Raw genomic sequence first — 25565 nt, forward strand, 5'->3', positions numbered from 1 at the left:
GGGCTGGATTTTCCCCTGAATAGTTTATATGTTTGCTTATGGAGGTAAGTAGGTGCCTAAAAGGGAAAGAGACAGACACAAGATGAGTGGGGAAAGGGAGACCACTCGTATGGTGAGATCACTGGTACCACTCGAGCTAAGGCTCAGAACAGACTCATGAAGCAAGCATAATAAATTCAACAATGCAAACGAGAATCCCCATAACAAGGTAAATTCCCTTCCCTATCCTCTACCTCCCACATTCTTCTAATATTATCTTTATTCTCTAGATCAAAAATATTTTTAAGAATTTTTCCCCCTCTTCGCTTCTCTTTTCTCTTGTTTTTTTCTCTGATCTCACCTGATTCTGAGTTAGAAAAACTAGCAGGCAGTCTTGGACAATGAGTTGTCTTAAAGGAATGGAATGGGAACTCAGGAATCCTTACAAACTCTTGTGCTGCTGGCCACATGGAATGTAGTGGATATTCATTTGTATTTTGATAAATAAGGCTTGCCTGAAAATCAGAGAGTAAAAACAGCCCCACAGGTCAGCCTTACATATCAGGCAGTGGTAACAACACCTTTAATCCCAGTAGCCACACTAATTGTCATGGAAACAAAGCGGTGCATGCCTTTAATCCCAGAACTAGAGAAGAACATTAAATGGGAAGAGCCGGGCAGTGGTGGCGCACACCTTTAATCCCAGAACTCAGGAGGCAGAGTCAGGTGGATCTCTGTGAGATCTCTGTATAGTCAGTCTGGTCTACAGAGTGAGTTCTAGGATAGGTTCCAAAGTATACAGAGAAACCCTGTCTCAAAACAAAGCAAAAACAAAAAAGCAAAGAAAACCCAAACAAAAACAACAGCTACAAAACCGGGAGGAGACAGCTCTCAGTCTCAGTCTCCTCCTGAGATTCCTGGAGGCAGGATCGGCATTTTGGACCGAGGTTAGAAGTCAGAGCCAGTGGCTACCTGTTTTGCTTTTCTGACCTTCAGGTTGAACCCCCATTTATGTCTCCGGGTTTTTGTTAATCGTGCTTCAGAACCAGTGTGAGGTGAAAGGGGAAACCAGCTCTGCCTCTGGTCCTGTTGCTGGGAAAACCAAGCTGCTCCTGCCCATGTCAGTGTCAGATGAGAGACCCGAGCGACATCTAGTCAGAGATCAAAAATTCCCAACCTGTCTGCTTACAGAAAAAGAAACACACAGAGGAGACAGAGTGGGAGGTGTCATGGGGGATGGGTGTAGTAGTTACACCACTAACTGCTTACTGCTGGACTGGGGCACCATGGGGTTGGGGCCTTTCCATCTTGGGATGTCTTGATCAGAAGCAAATATCTGTATTCATGGGTCAGGAGGCTACTGCCCATATGAGTCCATGCTGCGTGCTGTACGGCGGGCTGGATGAAACCAGCTAATGGATTAAAGATGGGCCCGAGAATCAAGATGGTTCCTAAGGGCTGACAAAAGGTCTCTCCGAGCCAGGACTCGTGAGGGCTTTTGAGACCACCTGATCTCTGGTTCCTGCGGCCCAGTTGGCGTCTCTCTCTCTCTCCCTCCCCCCACTCAGCCTCTGTGGCCTCTGTGTCTCTGACCAGGCCAGAACTGATTTACAATTTCTTACAAGTCTCCCCATCTTCTATCAGGAGATGGACACTCCCCCATACCCTTTCATCTTTTGGTGTGTGACTGTTGCTAAGGACTCCAGCTGATTCTGGAGGTTTCGTGGGGACTTTCTTGGGAGGAGGACTGATCAGTCACTGTTGTAGTTACTTTTTTTTTTTTAAAGATTTATTTATTTATTATGTACAGTGTTCGGCCTCCATGTATGCCTGCAGACCAGAAGAGGGCACCAGATCTCATTACAGATGGTTGTGAGCCACCATGTGGTTGCCGGGAATTGAACTTAGGACCTCTGGAAGAGCAGTCAGTGTTCTTAACCTCTGAGCCATCTCTCCAGCCCCTCGTAGTTACTTTTATACTGCTGTGATAAACCACGACACAGGAGACTTCTAAAGCAGCATTTAATCTGGCTTCCCATTTCAGATGGTCAGAGTCCACGACAATGGGACAAACACTGCGAGCTCACGTCTTGATCCACATTCATGATGCATAGAGAAAGAGAGAGAGAGAGAGAGAGAGAGAGAGAGAGAGAGAGAGAGAGAGAGAACTTCAAAGCCTGTCCCCACTTCCTCCAACAAAGCCACCTCTAATCTTTCCCAAATAGTTCCACCAAACAGATGAGCCCACGGGACCATTCTCTTTCAAACCCTGCAGTTACAGAGGCGGATAGGCCTGCCAACACAGGGTTAATGTCCACTGTTACTCCTAGGGCCACGAGAAGGGGACTAGGAATGGAGTTCTCTTGTGTGTGGCCAGTTAAAGAGACAGGAAGGCATCTCTCTTCAGGAGCCGTGTCTGTCTGTGGGTAAGTGTGCTACGGTGTGAGTTCTCGTTCAGTCAGTAAGGATGCAAGGACGCGGAGGCACCACGGAAGACAATGCTCTGTTTGAGTAGCTACGAGTCAAGGCGGAGGGGAAAGAGCTGGGTTTTCTTTCAGGCAAAGAGAAAACTGGCTGGGGTTGACCCTGCCAGGGGTCCAAGTGTTGACAGTGGGGAGGGTGGGTGTGAGTTAGAGTTTGAAGCATTGAGGATGAAGTGTGTGTGTGTGTGTGTGTGTGTGTGTGTGTGTGTGTGTGTGTGTGTTAGAAAGAACAGGTGTTAGAGAGGAGGGGGATTTTTTTATTTTTTATTTTTTACAGGTTTAAGTGGGCTTTCTATCTGTTGGAAGTCATGGGAAAAGGCCAGACGACCCCAGTCACACAAAGTCCTGGTGGCATCTGAATCATTGGGTGTAGCTTGGGAAATGCAATGACCAAGGGAACCTCCCATTTGTTGTGGGTGGAACTGAGTAGTCACCCCTATGGCGGAAGTAATTGGAGAAGGCCTGCTAGTAATAGTGGACTCGGTAGAGAGGAGGCTAATCGTTCCCCTGGGCACTTTATAGAAAGGCTCTCTCGTAGAGCTTCAAGGAGTGGGGACTAGCAAGGAGATGTACTGTCTGTCAGTGTAGTGGTGTCTGTCTGACCAGTAAAAACGGGTTGGGGTTGGTTTTGCTTTTGGATCCAGGGTGAAGCATGTAAATTTGTCCAAATCTGAAGACAGCATGGAACAGCCATATCAGCTGAGGCAGAAAGGGGGGACATGCAGCCAGGAGTCATTTGCGGGAGTTCTCTTGGAGCTGCTAAGTAAAATACAGGCTGGATTAAGAATCCATTCTAGGTGGTTGGAGGTAAGAGAATCATTCATTGGAACTGAACAGGTGAAGAGAAAGACTAGAACACGGGGCTGTGGGTGTTGCCAGTAGGAACAGGCTAAATTCAGAATACAGTCAAATTTTAGAGATTTTAGTCCTCAGGGATGGGAGAGAGGGGGAAGGAGAAGAAGGAAGGGAAGAAGAGAGGAGGAGAGGGAGAGAGAGCAGAGAGGACGATCTAAAGGAACTCCTTCGTTGATGGAGGGAGACGAAAGGAAACTCACCAGCCTTCCCCATTCGCCAGCTCACTTTTTCATCCTTCACTTGTAGGGACTGATTGCAGAACAGCCATTCCTGACCATTGGGTACGTGTGGTCTGGGCATGGGTATATTTCTGCATGTGTGGGGGAGGCTGAAGTCGACGTGCTTTTCTCGCTTGCTCTTTATTTATTAACGTGTGGCCTCTCAACTGAACCAGGCCTCACAGGTTCTGCAGGACTAGGTAGTCATCTTACTCTGAGCTTCCCATCTCTACTTCCCTGGTGCTGGGAGCACAGGCTTCAAAAACAACTACTCTGATTATTTATTTAACATGGGTGTGTGGTTCTGAACTGAGCTTCTAATGCTGGCATGGCAAATCTTTATCTACCGAGACATCTCTCCACAGTCCTTTCTGAACAATATCTTGGTGTAGGAGATCCTTCTGTATTTGTGTTGTTTTCATTGGTTGAATAAAGAAACTGCCTTGGCCTTTTGATAGGGCCAAGCACTTAGGTGGGCGGAGTAGACAGAACAAAATTCTGGGAGGAAAAAAGCAGAGACAGGCAGAGGCCATGATTCTCTTGCCCAAGACGGACGCTGGTTAGATTCATGCCGGTAAGCCACAGTCAAGTGGTGATGCACATTAATGGAGATGGATTAATCAAGATGTAAGAGTTAGCCAAAAAGAGGCTAGAGATAATGGGCCAGGCAGTAATTTAATTAATACAATTTCTGTGTGGTTATTTCAGGGGTTAAGCGAGCCAGGCGGGAAGAACAAAAGGGCCCACTCCTCCTTACTACAATATCTAATGAGCAATAAAACTAGAACATTTTTGTGGTATTTAGCAGGACGTCAATTCCAGGCACAGGAATCATGAACACTGTGAAGGTCGTCTTCTGTGGGCCTGGAAATGAAATAGTCCACCATACCGGAACAAGGCCAGGCATTGCATCTCATCAGACACTGCATGAAGAAGCTGTTGTACATGATATAAAAGACACGCATGAAGACAGCTTCAAAAATGACCCGGAAGAAGACGCTGGTGATGAAACAGGTTCACCACAGGGACCCTTTGATATAGACCTGCTGGTGTTTTTGTTTGTTTGTTTTTAAGATTCTCTCTTTCTCTCTCCTCTCTCTCTCTCTCTCTCTCTCTCTCTCTCTCTCTCTCTCTCTGTGTGTCTCTCTGTCTGTCTGTCTGTCTCTCTCTCTCTCTGTGTGTGTGTGTGTGTGTGTGTGTTTGGGCCATGTGTGTACAAATACCCACAGAGTCCAGAAGAAGGTGCTGGTTCCTTTGAGTTGGAGTTACAGATGGGCATGGACCCCTGATCCTCTGGGAAGAAAGGAAGTGCTTTTAACCTCTGAGCCATCCCTACAGTCCGTGCACCTTCTGGCTTTTGATCTCTTAAATGTCTTTAAATATATTCTTTGTGTCTTCCTTCTAAAACTCCTGTTCTTTCTGTGTCTCTGGTATGTGCATGGCCACCAGGAGGGTGGATGTAGACAGGAAGATTTGAAGGGCCCAGAGTTGGTCGTGAGAGATAGAATAGTGATGGAACGAAGGAACATTATTGCAGTCAGGCTGGGGAGTGTTGTAAACAAAACCGGCTTTCTCTCCCGTGCCTCCTCTGCAGTGGCTTGCTCACCTCCCATGCCTCCTTAGCAGGGGTTCGCTCATCTCCCACACCTCCTTGCAGCCATCTTGAAGTTCCTGATTCAGACAATGAACTTGATGGTGAGCCAGGTTTTCCCAATGCTGTGAGGTTTGGTTGACATCCCCAGGTCAGTCTGTAGTGTCCCCAAACCACCCTGATCTCACAGGAGTCGGCACTGGAGAAGATAAATAAAAATAACACAAGAATCTTTGGTCTGGCTGAACCCAGGGTCACTGCTGTGATTCTGGGTGAGCAAGAACTCTTAGCTCTCTGAGCAAGGATTGACACAGACTCCTCTAGATGACAACAAAACCCACTTTGCCATAGGATTAAGAATCTAGTCCCCAAACCATCTCGAACACGTTTCTGTGCACTATCTAATAAAAGTGGCTTGCTCACCCGAGTGACCCACCCAGTCTTTAGCACAAATTGGTTATAGGGAGAGAGGTACCAAGCAAAGCACTTGTTAGCATAATGAGTCCTGGCAGAGCTCAGTGGACCCACCTCTACAAGAGTTCCTCAGTAGACTCTGTCAGCATCTCCAGCTCTGGGCTGCACCCGGGGGAGACTATAGCTTGGACCAGTTCCTCCTTGAGACACAGAAGCCAAGTTCAGACGATGAAGTGTCTGCAAGTCTACTTGATCCTACTGCGTCCTAAGTCTCCAGGGGAGGTTGGCTCTTTAAAATATTTTGAAAAGTGTACAGAGAGAGGGATGGCTCAGTGGTTAAGAATGCTCGCTGCTCTTTCAGAGGACCTGAGTTCAGTTCCCAGCTCCCATGTCAGACAGTTTCCAACTACCTGTAACTCCAGTCCTTGGGAATCAGATGCCTCAGCCTCCAGGAACCTGTACTTATGTGTACGCCCCATACACATATAATTAAAAATAAAATACATATTTATAAATATTTTGATTAATTTTCACAGGTTTTGGATGAAGCCACCTCCAGATTTTTTTTTTAAATGTTCATAGGCAAAATCCTTATTTGTTGTATATTGTGTTACGGACAAAGGAACTCTTAACAGAGGCTCTATCTCCAGTTCTTCACAGAATAAAGCCAGCTCTGAGTGAGAAACTACGGTTCATTCATCATTACCAAAACTAAACTCCATACGATCTTCAGCTGCTGAAATGTGTACTAACAAGTTATGTTAAATATAAATTTAAGCACCCTAATGATACAAAGAAACACTGATGTTATGAGAAAAGCCTCATACAACAGTCTGATACCAACTATTTTAGACACACTAATACAGGGGCTCTCAACCTTCCTAATGCTAATGTTGGACTCTAGTGTCCAAACCGAGAAGGAGTCACCCCCAGAGACCACCTCATATACCACAGCCGATGCAAAAGCATGAGAATTTTATTAATTCTGTCATGACAGAGTCCCTCAGCATTCGGGAAGCCGAGAGACCTCGAATAGCTGGTACAGTCTACTTTTAAAGGAGAAGGCCCCATAGAAACAAGAGGGGTTGTTCCTTGACCATTATGATTAGCTTATTCGAAAAGGGTTAATACCAATAATTGGCTGGAGAGCTATTGTCAGATCAGATGAGGTAAGAGGTCATTTTGACCCAGTTTCCCAGGGGACTGAGTCAAAACATACATGTATGGGTAATTGTTCAGGAACTGAGTACGTGCATGTGTAGCTGTTAGGTCCTTGGTTCCCAGGGGAGGAGGGGAAGCACTAAGGTACGAGGCTGAGAGGGTTTGGAATTGTCAGAAATGGCTTCAGAATTGTCTTAAAGTCTTACACTATGACCCCTTAATACAGTTCATTATGCTGTGGTGACCCCCCAAACTGTAATATCATTTTCATACCTGTAATTTTGCTACTGTTTTTTTTTTTAACAAAGAAGCTATTTTTTTTAAAGATTTATTTATTATGTACACAACATTCCTTCTGTGTATGCTTGCATGCCAGAAGAGGGCACCAGATCTCATTATTGATGTCTGTGAGCCACCATGAGGTTGCTGGGAATTGAACTCAGGACCTCTGGAAGAACAGCCAGTGCTCTTAACCTCTGAGCCATCTCTCCAGCCCCTAATTTTGCTATTTTTATGAGTCATAATGTAAGTATCTGATATTTCCAGGCAACCCCTGTAAAAGGGTCATTCAATCTTACAAAGGGGTCTTGACCCACAGGTTGAGAACCACTGTGAATTATAACATACAGGATACATATGTGTATACTCAATGTTCATGTGTGTGCACAGGCACTTATAGTGTGTTTATGTCAAAGACAATGGCAGGTGTCACCCTCAGGAATGTCATCCACCTTCTTTGAGGCAGAATCTCTCATTACTCTGGAGCTCACCAGGCAGGCTAGACTGGTTGGCCAGTGAGGCCCAGGGATCCCCTTGTGTCTGCCTCCCCAACACTATGTCCAGCACTGTCTTATAAGTCCTAGGGATTGATCAGATGTCCTTATGCCTTGAGGTAAACCTATCACTGAGTGAGCTCCTCTCAGGGCTTTATCTCTTGAAGGCAGTCTTACTGTGTTACACAGGCTGGTTTTGAACTCCTGGGCTGGTAGGGATCCTTAGCCTCAAACCTCTCCAGAAGTGGGGACTAAAGGTGCATCATCGCACCTGGCCACAGTGAGAGCTGGTTTTATTTTGCAAACAATGAAAACCTGTTCATTTAGACACTAAGATCCTTACTACTTAGTATTGGAGAAGGGCGACAGCAACACCACACATCCTTTGTAGGTACTTTTTTCTTGAGGTACTTGAAAAAAAAAAACTCAAATATTCTCTCTGGAAATCAGGGCTGAGTCACCATTTCCATAGGGCTCTCTTATCAGGCTAGAAAAAACCTGTAGAGGGCCGCAGCCAACAGAAAGCCTCTTCTAATATATGGTTATCTATGTTAAAGCAGTAAGGTTTAAGCCAACCAGCTCCTACACCCCTAGGACTATGGTCCATGGCACAGGGTGGAATGCTTGGCTTAGCTAGCCCTAAAGGTTATGGAGCTAAAAAACATCACACAGAGAATGGCCCTCTCTGAGAGATAAGTCACCCTGCATAAGGATGTCCTGCCATATATTCCCCTTTCCCAGAAAAATGGCAGAGGGCAGGCCGGATAAGTTCCAGATGTCATGAGCCTAGGGACAGATTCCATGTAAGCCCATTTTAATGTTTTCATTTTGGGAAATGCGACCTCTATCTTTACCTTCTGAGGGAGTTGCCTTTCTGCTAAGAAGTAAATTTAGGGGGAGATGTAGAGGGCCGCAGCCACACTCTCCACCATATGATGGCGCTGCACCGCCAGGTGAGCTAGAAAGCTCACACATGTTGGTAACTTTCCACTACTCCTGAGGCATCATCACCTGGGACTGGGAGCAGCGGACCAATCCAAGAGTGACACGTCCCAAAGCAGGGTCTGTTTCTTATATAAGGGATGGCTTCCTTCATATCTGGGTCTCCGCCATGTTGGCTGATGCTCGCTCTCCCAAGGGGCATTAAAGCTATTTCTGCAATAGGATCCTGTGTCCCGCATGGTTCTTGCTGGCAAGAGGAAGCATGGGACAAAAACCCACTGGCTAAGACAGTTCACCTGACAAGGGCATGTGAGAGACCCTGGTACCCACATGTGGCACACCGGATCCTCCTCTCTGTAGGGTCTTCCTCCTCCTTTCTTCTTGGTTTCTTCTGCCAGTTAGTAAGTAGCATTGGGAATATCTTTAATGGCTTCTGTGAGAGACCTGTGAAGTTTACTAGCGATGACTGCCCCTTAGCCAAAGAGTCTATCTACTACATGGCATCTAGAAAACAGTGGTTTGTGAGTGTGGGTGGATTTCCACCAAAAAAGTCGCTATATTCGAGTGAAAGGGAACTTACCAGCACCTCACTTTCTGAGCTGTGGTACAATGTTTCAAAAACAAGCGGCAGTTACCTAGTTACCACTAGGAAGAAGGTCCTTCCTCTGTTTCCCGTAGGACCATTGTGTACTTCACAATACAGGAACAGTCGATCATAAAGAAATGAAACACGTCAGAGTTGCTTATTGCCTGAAACACACTGTTTAGGCTAGGCTAGTTTGAAAAACACTTAATACTTGACAAGAGCCATCGTGACAACAATTGGGAGAGCATTGCCTCAAGAACAGCCAAGAACTGGCCAATTAAAAATGCGTCCATAGTATGCTTCATCTACATCCCCCAAGGACAGATAGGAACGGGCCAACAGAGAAGGTACTCACATCCACTACATAATGATGTCATGATTTTTGAATTTTCTGTCCTCACTTAGGTCCGGGTATTCAAATTAGGTGAGAATTGGTGGTCATGCAAGATGGTCTATAAGAAGTCCTGTAATTTCTGGAAGGCAGCTCCTCCTGCCCTCACTGCATTGAGTGTGCTGGACGAGTTCCTTGCCTAGGCTGGTACTTTGGAATAAACCTTGCTTTTGCAGCCAAGTCCTGGATCCCTGGTGGTCTCTTTGGCGGGGGGGGGGGGGGGGGGGGGGGGGGGGTCTGGGCATAACAACAGGTGCCAAACTGCTGAGCCAGGGGAAACTGTACCAAGCCAGCAGATAGATGTTTACTTTGAACACACTGATCTTTAGAAAAGAAGGACCTCTTGTTCCACCCAAGGGGCTCACGGGTTACAAACCTCCATAGTCGCGAGTTCTAAGGGGGAGTCGGTGTATAACCCGCGGCCAGGCTGTTTGTACAGCTGCTGTTGTTATACAGCACGTTTTGGAGGCATCTTGATCAAAGGAAACTGGAGAGCGGACGAGCCTTTCACAATATTCAGGGGCCGAGGCGGCTGACCGGGAGCGGACAGAAAGCAAACCGCACCCAGTCATGGCAATTGACTGTCACCCCACATCTCCCAATTAAAGGATTACCGCAAAATGCTGCATACTGACCCACGTGCGTTCTTCACACTCGAGAGGCAGAGGCAGGTGGATCTCTGTGAGTTCGAGGCCAGCCTGGTCTACAAGAGCTAGTTCCAGGACAGGGTCCAAAGCCACAGAGAAACCCTATCTCGAACACCCCCCCCCTCCAATTTTTTTTTCCTTAGAAGAAACTAGTTGAGCTCGCCTCAATTCTAACTAATCTTATCACTTTATCACAGCTTGAGACCATGCAGACACTGATACCACGGCCTGGAGATGGGCCAGCAGTTAAGCTGACCTGACCTCATGATCTGAACGACTGGGACCTCCCCACCCAGACACAGTATCTCCGGGAAAACCACCTGGGCCATCAAAAGATGGCTCACAGGGCGGTGGTGGCACACACCTTTAATCCCAGCACTTGGGAGGGAGGCAGAGAGAGGTGGATCTCTGTGAATTAGAGGTCAGTCTGGACTACAAAGTGAGTTCCAGGACAGTCTCCGAGAAACTCTGTCTCAAAAAACCAAAGGGGAGGGAGGGAAAGAGGGAGGGAGGGAGAGAGGGAGGAAGGGAGGGAGGAAGGGAGGGAGGGAGGAAGGGAGGGAGGGAGGGAGGAAGGGAGGGAGGGAGGGAGGAAGGGAGGGAGAAAGAGAGAGAAAGAGAGAGCTGGCTCAGCAGTTAAAGAGCACTGGTTGCTCTTCCAGAGGATCCAGGTTCAATTCCCAGCACCCACATGGCAGCTCACAACTATCTGTGACTCTAGTGTCGGGGGACCCCTTCAAACAGTCATACAGGCAGGTAAAACATCGACGTACATAAAGCAATTAAATAATAATAATAATGACAAAAAAAAAAAAAAAAGCAAGTGCTTGGCCAGATCTTCAGGAGGCTGGAAGGAAGGTCAGTAATTCCCCAGGTTTCCGGAGGCTCACACCGTTTGTCCTGGGCACTGCCGAGTCTCCAGCATGGCCCCGAGGGCGCCCAGGTTTCCTTTTCCCGCTCTGTCGCTCCAGCCTCAGCGCTCCTCCCAGAAGCCGACTGCCAGTTCTGAAAAGGAGGCTTCCTTCAGTCGTGCGGTGCCTTTTACTTGAGCATTCCGCCCCAAACCATCATCTGTAACTGCGCCACGCCCTCGCCGCTGCCCACCCTGCTCTGCCACCCTTTCTCTGGCGTACCCCATGCTTCTGCGTGTCCCTTGAGGTTCCTCCTAGGGTTCGCAGCTCCTGCATCCCTAACCTGTATCATGCAACGGAGCCCTCACCTGCATTTCGCACCTACTACATCCCTCACCCTAATCCCGCACCTGCACTCTTCTTACGCGCTGGCATCCTCTCCCGGTATTTGCATCCCACTTGGTACTATGAGGCGTGGACTTCTGGGCGTCTGCGTGAGAAGCCCGGGTGGAGTTTGGCTGGAGCTCAGCACTGGGCATGAAGCGCGCATGCACTCCTGCCTAGCAGCGCCTGGGTCGTACCTGACCTCCCCTGAGCTTTTTAGGGCATGGTTGAGCCTACAGCACAACAGAATCAGGTCACTGTTCATGCTGCACTCAACTCAATGTCTGCAGGCCTCCTGTTCGCTCTGGCTCCCCAGGGTCTATCAGGAGGATAGGACTTTAAGGGATATTTAGTAAAACTAATTGTTGAATGAATTTTGACAGCAATTTTGAAAATGATACCAAAATTCCCTTTATGAATGGAGGATTATTTCAGGAATAAGGCAAAATTTAGGACTCTGGTCATTTTGCAGTGCCCACGGAGAGACCTCCATTGTCTTATTCAAGTTTGGATCTACTTGGGTTAGCAATGTGCTCCCTTCTCTGGAAGAATTCTTTTCTGTTCGGGTCTGAACTCAGTTCACTCCCAAGAGAAAGAAAACAAGCTGGAAGGCTGGAAGGCACACAAGGCATCTCTGCTCTGGAACCCGGAGCTGCACATATGCACGGTGGCCTGGTTGTGGGACTTGGCCTTTTGTTTTATTTTGTTTGTTTATTTCTTTGTTTTGTGGGTTTTTAGTTGTCCATTTTGTTTCTGAGACGGGTTTTTTTTTTTTTTTTCTGTGAAACAGTCCCGGCTGTCCCGGAACTCGCTTTGTGGACCAGGCTGACTTTGAACTCACAGAGATCCACCTGCCTCTGCCTCCCACGTGCTGGGATTTAAGGCGTGCACCACAGCCACCCAGCTGGGTTTTTTGCTTTTTAATGTAAGGCAGAATCTCACAGTCTCTGTCTGACTTTGGTATCCTGCTCTTCCTGCTAACATCCCTGAGTGTTGTGGTTACAGGCCTGCCCCACCACATAGGACACAGTTCTCAAGCTGAGAAGGGTTAGTCTAACTTTCAAGGACTTTAGTATCTGTCTTATTCAGTGTTCTGCTGTGTGAAGAGATATCGTGTCCACGATAACTCTTATAAAAGAAAGCATTTAACTGGGGCTCACTTACAATTTCAGAGGTTGAGTCCATTGTCATGGTGGGGGGTGTGGAAGCCTTACTAGAGAAGTAGCTGAGACCTACATCTGAATCCGCAGGCAACAAGAAGAGATTGAGTCTGGGTTTGGAATAGGCTTTTTTGAAACCTCAAAGCCCACCACCAGTGTCACACTTTCTCCAGCAAGGCCACACCTCCTAATCCTTCCAAAGAGTGCCACCTCCTAGCGACCAAGTATTCAAATCTGTGAGCCTATGAGGGCCATTCTCGTCTTTCTGTAGTTTTTGTTCTCCCGACAGCACAGGATAGTCTCTGTTTCTTCACCACAGGAGCTCTGAGCGACTCGTGGTCTCCAGGATAAACTCTACCGTTGTCTGTACTGGAAGCGTAGTATAGAGTTATGAGTGCTTCACAGCTTTTCATTACAACTGTGGATTTACGTACATAGCTCCAACAAATGTTTGCACACCATGTGCATAAAATTATTCAATAGCCAACCTGTGGAAGCAATCCAAGTGTCTGTGGATGGATGAGGGACATACAGGTGTGGTTCATACCTGTGATGGAATGAATACTGCAAGATTCACTTCATCAGAGCTACTCTAATTGAAGGCAGGAGTGACGTTTCATCCCCTGATCCCAGCACTTGAGAAGCAGAGGGAAAGGACGGCTGAGGGTTGGAGGCCATCTTGGGCTACCATGTAAGACTGTGGGGGAGGGGCATGCCTGGAGCACGCTCTGCAATCCCAGCACTTGAGAAGTGGAATTAGGGCGATCAGGAGACATAAGGGTAAGTTTTAAGACTCTGTCTTAAAACACAAAGAGAAAAAAATTCTTAGAGACAGAAAGTAAAATGGTGGTTGCAGGACGCGTGGAGCAGAAAATGGGGAGTTGGTGGTGGGTGTGGAATTTCAGTTTGGGAACAAGAGTTCTAGAAACAGATGTGGCACTTGCACAGCAGTGTGGGTGTGCGTAAAGCCACAGGAATAGTGACTTAAAATGGGGAAGGTGAGCAGTTATAAATGATATGTATTTATTACTGTGAACAGTTTAAATGATAGGTAAAGGCCAGAAAGACTAAGGAGACGGTGGCTCCTTACCCTGCCATGTTATACATGTTCTAGGTGACAACTATGATGCTGACTATGGTTTCATTGTCAGTTGTCACAGTTTGCTTCTTGTTTGATTTGAACAAAGACTGTATTTAGGGTAATTTGAGGTGTAAATCTATGAATATGCACATATAAGCCAACCCGACTAGACGGGAATTCTGAGTTGGGCCACATTTCCACGTTCTAACAACGTTTCCAGTGCAGAAGATAGAAGGGAGCCTGGTGAAATGTGAAAATGTGTTGTCTGTAGCGACCCCTGGTGGTCAGGATGGTAACTGCTTCCCTGAGCGAATCTGGGCTTAGTGTGTGTGGTGAAAATTCAAGCCCCATTTGTTGACTGTGTCTGTCCTTTCTCAGTGTGACAGCTCAAAGTAACACAGCAATCTTGCGTTTGACCTTATAGGACAGAGTTTAATGGGTCTTTTATTTAAGCACCGAAGTTTATGATGTATGAAACCTCCTACTTGAGTTTGTTTAAAAGCAGTGTAGATAGCTCTATTTATTAGCTACTTAGACTCCTTGACAGCGCGCAGTGTCTAGTTGCTTTGCGGGATATAAATGTCTTTAATAGCATATCTGTAACCAGTCCAGTTATGCACTGAACATCTGCTCATACAAGGCTTTGGGCTGGTGTTGGGAGAGGTGGGAAGGTCCCGTATTCTGTGCTCCAAACATCCATTGTGCTGAGCTGTGTCCATCTCTGTCCGCAGAAGGACAAACCACTACTTATTCTGGATTATAAAGTGTTAATTTACAGCTACATCTTTATCCTAGTAAGACTACAATACAAATGTAGTCAAAATGGACCTGGTAGTGCATGCCTGTAATCTCCACATTTGGAGGGCTGAGGCAGAAGGACTGCTGTAAGTTCAAGGCCGGTGTGCTCTGCACAGTAAGTACAAGCCAGCCAGGGAAACACAGCGAATCCCTGCCAAAACCAAAACAAAGGAAACAAAACAAAACAAAAGCCCCTTTCCTAACTTCCCCAAAGAAAGTTAACCGGCATCCAGCGAAGAGAGAAAGGCTCAGTTACCCCTGTCTGGTGAGGGCTTTCCTGCCCATCAGGCACTGGTCAGAGGAATTACATAGATGAGCTTATTCAGAACCCTCAAGAAAGCCTCTCGGGTTACCATGATCCCTTGCTTTCCATTAAGGAATTAGAGGTTCAGAGAATCTACTGAAGCTGGCCCAAAGCCAGAGAGCTGGTAAAGGCACAGCAAGGCTCTGACATGACTCGCTGCCCCAAACCTGCTTGGCACTGGCCCTGCAGCCCGAGGAGCGCATTTTCTGAGAACGGGGCCTTCAGGCAGTTCCTTCCCCGTGCAAACCTCGCAGAATGGACAGTCTCACACCCAGACTGTATGGCCTTGCTCCCTTTCCCTGGGCCGTCGTAGAATGGAAGTACACGTTTGTGTTTGTGGACATGTCTAGACACAGGGTATCATGGCATTTCTTAGTCGTAGGGGTTTTCAGCTCAGAGGTTAGCTTACAGAGCTGCTGTTGTGGTGTTGGCTGAACTGCCTGTCTGCAAACGGAGGAGGCGGGGATAGGTGGCGTAGGCTCCAATCAGGAGACGCAGAGGGAGGACCACAACTTCAAGGCCTGCCTGGGCAATTAGGGAGACTGCCTCAATTTATTTTTCTTTTTAAATTTTTTTAAACAACCTGTATTAATTATAGGTAATAAGTTTCATTATGACATGTCTTAGGGTTTCTATCTCTGAGAAGAGAAAGTATGACCACAGCAACTCTTATAAAGGAAAACATTTATTCGGGTGCCTTACAGTTTAGAGGTTCAGTCCATTATTCTCATGGTGGGACACGGCAGCGTGCAGGCAAGTAAGGTTGCTAAGAGTCTTACATCTTGTGCAGGTAGCAGGACGTGGTCTGTCGCACTGGGTGTGACTTGAGCATATGAGACCTCAAAGCCAGCCTCTACAGTGACACATTTCCTCCAACAAGGCCACACCTCCTAATAGTGCCACTTCCTTTGGGGGTCATTTTATTTCAAATCACCACATGACATTTCTATAATGTAAACAACACATTTAGATCATATTTATATGTATCCTCCTCTTACTCTCCCTTCCCATTTTCTCTGATTCCCTTCCTGTGTCCTATTGACCCCTCCCCTACATCCATGCCTTCTTTCTTGTGTTTTTTTTTATGATGTAATGAGTTCCATTAGGGTTGTTTCTGGGACCAGTGGCTACACCATGGGAGGAACGGCCTATCCCTCCTCCTATCATCCAATAACTGTGTAAAACCATGGGACGGGGTGGGGCCCAATAAGCCTCTCCCCCTCCCATGGTGATACAAACACCTCAAAGAGCATCCGTGAAGAGAAGCAGCATGAGACACACAGCTCCTGGGTCTGGCAGGATGCTATGCATTTGAGACAGGTCTCAGTATGGCATCCATGCTGACTTTGAACTCTACTTTCTCTCTGCCTCAACCTTCAACGTGTGAGTGTTGCAGGTGTGCACCACCATGCCCAGTGCAGCGGCATTTATTGTGTGTTAAGCATATTTCAGATTGCATTACATTTATTTGTTTCTTCGAATGCTTATGGTTTCTCTTTGCCCTGGTTAGGAAGATGTGAAGGCAGATGAAGCATCTCTTTGCTCTGTTCAGTAAGGACACCTGTGAAGAAGATGAAGATGAAAAAATAGGAAAGTCCTCACTGACCAGACCCCAGCTGTGACCACCCAGGATCACAAACAACACTGTGACAGTCTCGGTGACTCTATCCACTCTGCTCCTGCTGGAGCAGGACTTGGACTGGCATAGGGTGAATGCACCATGTAGCCAGGATGTCCTGCAACTTGTGCTGAACTTCCTGCCTTTCTTTCCAACTGCTGGGACTATGGGTGTGAGCCACCATGCTCGGCTCAAGTACTGGATTAATTAAGACTGGCATTAGCACAGTGTGCCCAGCCTTAAACACCTACTGGATGATCCATTTGGTTTTAGAATTCTGTCAGGTACGTTTGTGAGCCATTTCCTGTAAGGCATGGGGGAGGAGAAGCCTGTGTCTTTGAGTCACCTACTTGGGAGGCCTGAGGCTCTGCAAGCAGAGCTGACTCAGCCCAGGGCACCAAAGGAGACTGCTAGGGATGGGCAAACCCTGGGCACGGATAGTGTGCTTGAAGCGACCTTCACCACTCTGGGAAGCACAGAACAGGGGTAGACAGCACTTCACCCTGTGCTTGGCTCAGGGAAATTGTTGCTTTTATCGTTCATTGCCACACTGTGCTCAGCAATTGCTTTCTCTGATCTCTTTAACTCTTTAGCCCCTGGTCTTCTATTGCTGTATTTTAACCCTCCCGCCCATGTTTTCTAGATCTTTCTCCATACTGAAGTTGATGGGTTCTCAAGGCCCTTTATGTTAAAGTGAAGAGTATTCAAATAGCACCCTTTCGTGTCTTCCCTCCAGATGGTTTACTGTGCCTAACACGGTGTACATGCCAGGGAAAGCTCAGATCATATCATTTAGGGACCAAACCCAATGTTACAACCTATGCACATTCGGAGAAGATGTAGTTTTGTTTCTGAGATTTGAATCTGAAGCTGGTTGGATCTGCAGATTCAGAAGCTTGAGGATGGGAGTTGCCCTTGCTTCCTGCCTTCATCTCTGTTCTTGTACTTACCCCTTCCACCCAGGATTCTTTCTCTCCTTCTACCCCATTCCTGACACTATGGATGGGAGGATACACAGAGTTTAGGATGACCCTCGGCACACCAGATCTTGTCAGTATTTCCTCCCAGTGACTGTCAGATAAGCGATAGAGATATTCTTCAGGATAATACTAAATGTCGGAATCCACAGGCAACAGGAAGTGAACTGAATCACTGGGAGTAGCTTGAGCATATATAAGATCTCAAAGCCTGCCTCCACAGTGACTTACTATTAGGTCACACCTCTTAATAGTGCCACTCCCTTTGGGGGGCATTTTCTTTCAAACCACCACAGTGGAGTGGATTTCTCAGTAAAGAGGAGTAATAGTTTTCTTCCTTGCAGTCTGGGATGGAACTCTGGCCCTTCCTAAGTGCTCCACCACTAAGGTAAGTGCTCCACCACTAAGGTAAGTGCTCCACCACTAAGGTAAGCGCTCCACCATTAAGGTAAGTGCTCCACCACTAAGCGACAGACCAACCTTTTTTGAGAACTTGTAGAGCACCTTGACATTACTGTGACATTTATATTGTAACTTACAAAAGTTTTGGTTCTTATGAGGTGAAGAAGAACCCCAATACTTTATAATTATTGATCTCATTTCTTTCTTTTTCTTTTCTTTTGCAAAAATTCCTGCTGTGTCACTGGATCATCATCAGATTCCTCAAATGTTGAAGGAATTTGCTACAAATCAAACCTCCTGCTTACTCTGGAGAGAGAAGAAACAGTCTGAAATGAAAATCAGCTCCCAGAACCGGGTGTGGTGACACACACCTTTAACCCCAGCACTTGGAAGACAGAGGCAGGTAGATCTCTGAGTTAGAGGTTATTCGGATCTACAAAGCTAGTTCCAGGGTTACATAGAGTAACCTTGTCTTGAAAAACCAAAATAAATAAATAAATAAATAAATAAGAATCAATCAATCAATAAAAATCAAGCCTCCTCCCCACTCTCTTGCTTGCCTGTGAGGACAGTCATTCTATTAGTCCTGCCACTGCTAAAGAAAGAATGTGTGCTACTGGGCTCAGTCTGCCCCTGGGCAGTCACACTGAATGAACCCCGAGCAGGAACTCCAAGTCCCCTCCAGAGGACACTGTCTTCCTCACCCCACCCCACCCCCGCGCTCCTTCCACACACAGTTTCTCTGTGTAGCCCTGGCCAGCCTGGAACTTGCCCTGTAGACCGGACTGGCCTCAGACTCAGATCCGCCTGCACAAGATGACACGTTTCATTTTCTCCTCACCAGAGTCACGTTATTTGATGTGCAGAGACAGCCTGGTCAGAAGTGTTAGCTACCACTAAGATTATCGAAGGGGGACATTTCCTGAACAGACAAAGCCGTCAGGTCTCCTGGGGAAGAAGCTGACATCACTTTTGGATAGGATCCCCTTTGTGGTGTCCCTAGTGCATAGTACGTTTGCCTTACGTGGATTTCAGTTTACAGAAGCCTCTGTTGACAAGGAAGAGAGGTGAGAGCTTTGTCAGAGTTCTCAGAGGCAGGACTCACATCCTTCTTCCTCTAAGAGTGAAGCAAGGTAAATTCTCACAGCGCTGTGGCCCAGCGAGCACGAGATGTTATCTAGCCTAGTTATTGTTCTGTGGCTTTGCCTAGGAACACACATAGTGTGATCACTAGTTTATAATTCATCAATCGGTCCCCAGCAATTCATCAAATACCTGGTGAGTGCAGAGACCTGGAACAGGGCCTTGGCCCTGCAGCCTTGGAGTCATAGATGATTGAGGCATTGCCGCAAATAGGTAAACACAGCAAACACGTACCATGTGTCATTGAAACATCCATAGAGGGCAAGGATGGGCATGTCAAGGAGCTTCAGACCCATGGAAGAGTTGCAAAGCTCCCTCCTCTCCATCCCCAGGGTGAGGCTCAGAGGGAACTGGCAAAGCCTTTCTCTGGTCCATGTATAGATTTGTCACAGCTTTATAGATATTTATGGCCTGAAGACTGCTCCCCTACAGAGGCTGTTCCTACTGATATTAGCTAACCTTGTCCCTTTGCTCCAGCTGTTTATGATAAGCCCACCCCTTGTTCACCGTAAGTCCTACCTCCTCGTTCATCCGAATGTAATAATCCCACCTCTCTGTCAGCTGTATACAATAAACATACTAAGCTTCCAGGATGCTGTGGTTTCTCCAGCAAATGGCCTAGAACACCTAGTTTTCTTGCCTGTGTGTCAGTTTGTCTTTTCTTCATTCCCTTGCCACCCCAGTCACGGCTGTCCCTGGAGGCTGTACTTGGATTGGACAACATAGGACCCCTCATGTACCAGCAAAACAGAAGCTATGGCCAGGGTCAGACGTCACCAATTTTGAGACCCAGCTCTCCGTTTTAAAGACGTGACAATGGGAAAGAACTCTTAGTCTTGTGTGTGTGTGTGTGTGTGTGTGTGTGTGTGTGTGTGTGTGTGCATGTGTGTGTGTGTGTGTGTGTGTGTTGGAGGAGTAGCTCAGTTGATAGGATGCTTGCCTGACACCTATGAAAACCTGAGTTCCACCCTCACCACCTAATGAGGCAACTGTGATGAGACATTCCTGTGATCCCAGCCTTGATATCTTAACAAGACCCTGTCTCCAAATTCAAAGAGTAAAAGAGAGCTAGGGATGTAGCTGAGTGTTAGAGTGCTTGATTAGCATGTGAATTCTACACAGATTTCTAGTAGGTCGTCTGGAAAAGGCGGAACAAAGCCATCTTCAAGACTCACCCCAGAGCCGTCAGAACAGTGTGGTACTGATATAAAAGCAGACATGCGGACTGAGGAATCAGAACAGCGCCCAGAAAGAAACCTTTGTGCACACGGCCATGTGACTTTGGCGGATGACAAGACTATCACACCAAGCAAAGGACGTGTTTTGAACAAATTACATTATTACTAATTGCAATGGCGATTCTTGGTTGTCAGCCTGACTTTATCTGGGATGAACTACAACCCTAACCCTAACCCGACAAGCGAGGGCACATCTATGTGAAATTTTCTGCTTGATTTGAAGTGGGTGAATTCACTTCTAGTCTGGACCTTTGAGGTAGGAAGATGCATGCCTTTGATCTGGATCTTGAAGTGGGGAGAGATACACTCTTATCTGGGCCTCCCCTTCTGCTAGAAGCCTATATGAGGACTTGGGAGACGGAAGGTTTTGTTCTTCGCCGGCTTGCCCTTGCCTTCTAGCGCATCCCTTTTCTTCACCGGCACGGAAGATTGAAGATACAGACCAGCTGAGACACCCAGCCTGGAGGGACTGAGCAACTACTGGATTCTTAGACTTTCCTTCACAGCTAGCCATAGCTGGATCAGCTGGACTACAGCCTGTAAGTCACTCCAATGAATGCACCTTTTATGTACATATAGGGAGTCACTCCATAAGTCCTGTGACTCTAGAGAACCCTAATACACCAATGTTGGAAATTCAGACACAAAAAGAAGAAAAAAAGGGCCAAAGACCTGAAACAATAGTTTGTTGTTGTTGTTGTTTTTGACAAGTCCTTACTGTGTAGCCTTGGCTGACCCAGAACTCATGATCTAGACCAGGCTGGCATTAGACTATTAGAGATCTCTCTGCTTCTGGTTCCCAAGTGCTGGGATTAAAATCATATGTCACCATACCCAGCTACAATATAGCAAAAATTGACAACATTGGCTATGGCAAGGGTTTCTCCAAAGTGACATCGAAAATTGAAGCATTAGTGCTTCAGGGGACACTGTCAACATGGGGGAAAGACCAAGAAAGGAGAAAACATGTGTAGGTCAATATATATGGTTAAGGATAGCAAAACATATAACTAGATTTTAAAATGGGCAAAGGGGCCAGGGAGACTGACTCAGAGGACAAAACACTGGCCGTGCAACCCAGAGGACTAGAGTACAGATTCCCAGCTCCCATAGAGAAGCCAAGTGGGTATGGTGTCCCACCCGTGATCCCAGTGCTCTGAAGGCAGAGGCAGGAGGTCCCCAGGGGAAGCTGGAGAGTTGGAAAGCTCTGGGTTCAGTGAAAGCCTTGTGTCAGTAAATAAAGAGCAATCAAAGAAGACATCTGACATCAACTCCTAGCCTTCACATGCACACACACGTATTTCCACGCATGTCACTATACATGTGAGCACAGACACACAGACACACACAGACACACACACACACACACACATGAAAAATGGGCAAAAATTTTGACATTTTTCCAAAGAAGAACTCTCCATGACCAAGAAGTATGCAGAGATTCTCAGTTCACGAATCATTAGGGGAAGGCAAATCAAACCCACAATGAGATACCACCTCTTCCTCAGAAGGATGGCTTGTGTCAAAACCAAACACAAACAAATGACAGCAGTAAAACCAGAAAATGACAAGTGTTACTGGAACTTAGAGAAAATTGGAATCCATGTCCAGCATGGTGGCACATGCCAGTAATACCAGCATTTGGGAGGTAGAGGTAGGTGAGTCAGAAGTTCAAGTCCAGCCTTGGCTACATGAGACTCTGCTGAAGAAACAAAATCCTAAGACAAATAGAAGTCTTGTGTTCTGTTAATGGAAATATAGAGAGTAAGGTGGTAGAAAACATTCAGTTCCTCAAAAACGTAAATACAGGGAGAATACATGACCTATATAATACACATATATACTTGTTCAACATATATATGTATATATATATATATATATATATATATATATATATATAATCACAAGAATAAGAAAGACCAGGTCCTCAAAGTGATATTTACTCACCCATGTTCATAGCTTATTCAAAGCAGCTAAACTGTGAAAGCAAACGATGTGGTGGTTTGAAAAAAAGGCTCCCAAAGGAAGTGGATTAGGAGGTGTGGCCTTGTTGGAGTATGTGTAGTATTGTTGGAGGAAATGTCACTGTGGAAATGGACTTTGGGATCTCATATATGCTCAAGTCTTGCCCAGTGAGACAGTTCACTTCCTGTTGCCTAAGAGTCAGTATGTAAGAACTATCAGTTTGCCGGGGTGGGGGGAGGTGGTGTGGGAGGTGTGGGGGTGGCGGCACACATCTTTAATCCCAACACTTGGGAGGCAAAGGAAGGCGGGTCTTTGTGAGTTCAAGGCCAGTCTGGTCTACAGAGTGAGTTCCAGGACAGGCTCCAAAGCTACACAGAGAAACCCTGTCTTGAAAACCAAAAAAAAAAAAAAAAAAAAAAAAAAGAAAGAAAAAAGAAAAAACAAAACAAACAAACAAAAACTCTCAACTTCTTCTCCAGTACCACATCTGTCTGCAGGGTGTCTTGCTTCCTGCCATGACCATAATGGCCTAAATCTCTGAAATCTAAGTGAACCACACAATGAAATGTTTTCCTTTTTAGGAGTTGCCATGGTTATGATGTCTCTTCATAGCAATAGAAACCCTGATGAAGACATAAACCACATGTCCACTGACAGAAGAATGGACAAGCAAAAGGTGAACTAGATCCATAATGCAACGCTACCCAGTCTCAAAAAGGCTGGAAATTCAGAGACAATGGGTCCTAGTTAGGGTCACTATTGCTGCGATGAAACATCAAAGCAACTTGGGGAGCAAAGGGTTTATTTGGCTTAAGCTTACAAACCACTGTTCATCAATGAAGGAAGTCAGGACAGGAACTCAAGCAGGAACCTGGAGGCAGGAACTGATGCAAAGGCCGTGGAGGGGAGCTGCTTACTGGCTTGCTCCTCATGGCTTGCTCAGTCTGCCTTCTTATACAACACAGGGCCACCAGCCCAGTGAAGACCACGCTCTCAATGGTTTGGGTCCTCCCCCATCAATCACTAATTAAGAAAATGCCCTACAGCTGGATCTTATGGAGCACTTTCTCAGCTGAGGTTCCTTCATTTTAGATGACTCTAACTTCTGTCACCTTGACGTTACAGTAGCCAGGATACACTGCAATGTACAGTATATTGTAAATTGTCCTGCGCTTTTTAAGATCTTGAGAGCAGACTATGAGCGAGGAGACTTTATGGTGTGTCCTTCAAAACCAGACTGACCCTCTACCTCCAAAAAAAGAGAAAGGAAATTGTCACGTAGTATTGAAGCATCATCTGGTTGACTCATAACAGATCAAAGTGCTGTATACCAAGTAACTCTGAGGGCTCAGGTGTGGTTGGGTCGTCTCTATCAACTTCACAGCATGCAAGGCTTAGGGGCTTCATGGAAGAGACAATGGGAAGGGCATAAGGGCTGGCACGTAGGGAGGAGAGCTAGGAGGTGCTGATGCCCAGACACAACATGGCTGCAGCACTCACCAACTCACAGAAGCTGGGGTTTCCGGAGCAAGACCTGTACAAGATCAAGCCAGTCAAAATTCCAGTGTGGATGGAGAAGGGTTCCCGGGGCCCTGGGCCTATTGGAGGATCCATTGGCAGCCGAGTGCTGCTGAGGAAGGGTACATGGCCCCTGGTAGGTTGTTCACACGCCAGTGGCTGGTCTCACACCCATGGGCAGCACTAATTGGACTTGAGGCTATTAATAACAATAAAAATAAAATAAAAAGAGGACACGAATTTGGGAGTGAGATGGGTTGGGGACACTGGGGAAGGCTGAAAGAGTGGTGGGTTCATATAATCAATGTATACTGTATTAACTATATGGAACTCTCAAAGAAGAAAAAATATCATTTAAAAAGTGTCCTTGAGAGCAGCTAGGAAGTGCACCATTTCCGACAGGGGTTACTGATATTTGTGTAATAATACAGAAATGTCTGCAGGGGAAACAGGAAGCTGGAGACTTTTCCATGGAGAGAATGGAGAGGAGACTCTCAGAGACCTTCTCATTTGGGAACCCTACCCAACTAACTCTGATTCCCCTGTTAGTCTCTGCGGGATGGTTTTAAGTGCCTGACTTGATGATGTTAGCTATCTGATGCTATTTGGCTTTTGTCTTAATTTTGTCGTTGTTGTTTTTAGCGTGGAAGCCTTACCCAAGAGGACACTCTGCCTGGCCTGGGAGGCTCAATCAGGAGCTCCAGCTGGCTGCCTTGATGGGCCTTCTGCAGTTTGTTTCTGCTGGATGTTACAAACATTTTGTAAGCCCCCGATCTGATGGCGCTGTCTTTCGTTTGCTCTCTCAAGTGGACTACTCCAGTCTCTGCTTCAAGGTATGAGCGGCAATTTGATAATGCTTTGCCATCTACCAAGTTTATCTGTACTCACTAGTTACTGTTTACCTTTCATTGCTCTATAAACTTTATAAACTCACACACTCAAAACTGAAAACATGGCCATCATAGAACATTCTATGGCCCTTCTAGACCCTGCATCTCGCAACGTGGGTGAAGTTTGAGGACAGCGTGCTAAGTGAAATGAGCCAGCCACAAGCCAAATGCTGGTTCAGCTCATGGACGGTGACATGCACACAAGTGAATAAGCACATTTAACGCCACTCACTGCCTGGTGATGACTCTAACCCTAACCTTCACCCTGACCCTAATTAACACACACACCATAGACAATGGGACAAACCCATGGGCCCAGCAGTGAAGAACCTCACCCAAGAAGCAATGAAAACCTGAGTTTTGGGCTGGAGCGAAAGCTCAGTGTGTAAAGACACTTGCTGCCCACACTGGTGACCTGAGTTCTATCTCTGGGATCCACATGGTGGAAGGAGAGACCCAGCTCCTGCCAACTGTCCTCTGGCTTCCACATATATGCTGTGGCATATGCCCCCCAATGAATGAATGAATGAGCGAATGAATGGATGAATTTAACAAGGGACAGCCATTGGATTTGATGGGAGATTTGTTTTTCAAAAGGGTTTGGAGCATAGACTGGGGCCAGAATGTAGTAGACTTGTGAGGAGGGAATTTGCTTTCTAGGCAGCAGAAAATTCTGGAAAGGTTTCCCCTCTCCTGAATCTCCAGCCTTGTTTTCTCAGATGAGCTGAGAACTGGTTCTTTCTTCCCTTCTTAGGTCTTGAGGCAATAACATCAGGGTCTTGCTATAGCATTTGTGCATGGGGCCCCTGGCCTTTAGGAGTGTGAAGCCGGGCAGAGGTGACTGTCCCAGACTGATTCCCGGACAGGAGCAGGTGTAGCATGGCCAAGTGAGGAGCACAGATGTTTCATGCCAGGGCCAGAGGCTGAGAGACCACCAGCATGTGAGTGGACAGGGTGTGGGAGGAGGATCTGATGGTGCTAGCGATGGGGGTGGAAGCAGTGTGCATGAGAATGCATGAACTTTGATGGGCATTTGCCATGTGACAGTGGGATCCCGGGGCTGTGGTTCATGCTTAGGCTGGTGCATTCCCAGGGGATTACTTGTGTAAACACTGATGGGAATGGAACAGGTTTTAGGTTTAATGTTCCACTTTATACGGTCAGAACCATTTTAGATCTCATTTGAAATATTTTGG

General features: G+C 46.6%; 1 pseudogene; it reads right to left on the reverse strand.

Annotated features, from left to right (window-relative positions):
- Positions 1-4316: 4316 nt before the first annotated feature.
- LOC148120208 (gap junction beta-2 protein-like) lies at positions 4317-9965 on the reverse strand (annotated as a pseudogene).
- Between the last annotated feature and the right edge of the window lie 15600 nt (positions 9966-25565).

Source organism: Myodes glareolus, chromosome 12 (genome assembly GCF_982192425.1).
Source record: "Myodes glareolus chromosome 12, mMyoGla1.1, whole genome shotgun sequence".
In the NCBI taxonomy this organism is placed as follows: Eukaryota; Metazoa; Chordata; class Mammalia; order Rodentia; family Cricetidae; genus Myodes; species Myodes glareolus.